At 39.0% G+C, this 1,761-nt stretch overlaps 1 non-coding gene across 1 annotated transcript; it reads left to right on the top strand.

The window, feature by feature from the left end:
- Window positions 1-1,217: 1,217 nt before the first annotated feature.
- On the top strand, window positions 1,218-1,324 carry LOC122085273. The gene has a single exon (XR_006142055.1). It is a non-coding gene; the product is annotated as a small nucleolar RNA R71 (small nucleolar RNA).
- The last annotated feature ends 437 nt before the right edge of the window (window positions 1,325-1,761 follow it).

The following is a 1,761-nucleotide window of genomic DNA, read 5'->3' on the forward strand; positions in this document are numbered from 1 at the left end:
GGGATGCTCACTTCTACTTTTTTGAAGACTTCTAAAATTTTATCCATGGAAGCAATCTTCTTTTTATTTATCAAGTGATCAGGAAATGGGACAGGAGGAACAAAAGGATTGTTAGGGATTTGTCCTTTTTCAGAAGAATCATTTTTTTTTCTCAAGCAAATCATCTTTAAGTTCAAAAGAATCTTTAGGTTCATCAGACGAACCTGGAATAAGAGGCACACTTGTGTCCTCAACTGAAGGAGAGTTAACAGGAGCAATAGATGGGGAAGATTTAAGAACGCTCTGTTGGTATTCTCTATCACTCCTAAGGGCATAAACGACATTACATTGGTTAGAGGGCCCTTGTTGGGTCTAACCTTGTACTATATTCAGTGATGCATTAATTGGTGTTTGTAAACTAACAGACTGATGATGCCTAGGTTTAGGCTCTGGTTGACTGGGTAAAGTTCCATTCTCCCTCTCACGCATAATTGAGATAACTTGGGTGAGTTCTCTCGTAAGATTTTGATGGCTTATCATGAGGAGAGCCATATTTTTTTTTCAAGTCACTTATTCTACTTGCCTCTCTAGTATTGGTAAACCCAGGGGATTGCTGATAAGATGATAGGAGAGGGGCCCTAGGAAAACTAGCCTGAGGTCCTACATTTAACCTAAAAAAATTATTTTGGGAAAAATATTATTGTGCAAATGGAGACCTTTGGGGTCCAGGTTGACCTTGATTATGAAAATTGGAAGGCCCTGCTTGGTTGCCCTGATTCAAGAGAAATTTGGGTGATTTTTCCATCCTGGATTGTAGGTGTTACTATATGGATTATTCTGGTATAAGGCATTAACACTATCATTAGAAGTGCCCCCAGAAGTGTTGGGGTATTCTTCTATGATATGTCCAGGGGACTGGCACCAAGCACAAATCTTAACCAAATAGACTGATGATGGCTCTCTAGGAACAATAGCCTCAATTCTCTTGATTAGGCTATCCAAATGGACTTCTTTGACTACTATCCCATCCACAAAATATCCTTTTCCTCCTATGGTTCTTTTCACTCTCTTGGGTTGATTCCCACTGACGGGTTTTGTCAGCTAAGTCAAGTAAGAATTCCCATGCTTTTCCTTCATCTGTAAAGGATGTGAATCCCTCAAGGCACATAGATTCTATCATTTATTTAGTTGTGTAATCAATACCTTCATAAATTATTTGACATAAATGCCATAGGTCTAGGCCATGGTATGGGCATTCTTGGAGTAGATCCTTGAATCTCTCCATAAGTTTGGAAAATGACTCACTAGGCTCTTACCTAAACTGAAAGATATCACTTCTAAGCTTATTGGTCTTGTGAGTTGGGAAAAACTTCTTAAGGAAGACAACTGTGAACTGTTCCCATGAGGTTATCGAATTTGTGGGTAACCCATACAACCACTTCTTAGTTTGGTCTTTCAATACAAAAGTGATAAACCTAAGCTTAACAGCATCATCAGAAAGCTGTTGGATCTTAATTAGAACACATACATCTTTAAATTCTCTTAGAAATAGGTATGCATCCTCAGAGGTCAACCCATGGAAGTGGGGCAACATAGTGATGTATTAAGATTTGAGTTCAAAATTATTGCCCTGGGCTTATGGTAGAACTATGTAGGAAGGTTGGGTTGTTCTAGCAGGGTAGAACCTATCTTTCAGAGATTTAGGTGGGGGGTTTTGCTGTTGGTCTCCCATATTGAAGGGTTTTAAAGAGAGCAAACGTATAGGGTCACTACTTGTTGAAT

The sequence above is a fragment of the Macadamia integrifolia genome, chromosome 7, assembly GCF_013358625.1.
Source record: "Macadamia integrifolia cultivar HAES 741 chromosome 7, SCU_Mint_v3, whole genome shotgun sequence".
Taxonomy (NCBI): Eukaryota; Viridiplantae; Streptophyta; class Magnoliopsida; order Proteales; family Proteaceae; genus Macadamia; species Macadamia integrifolia.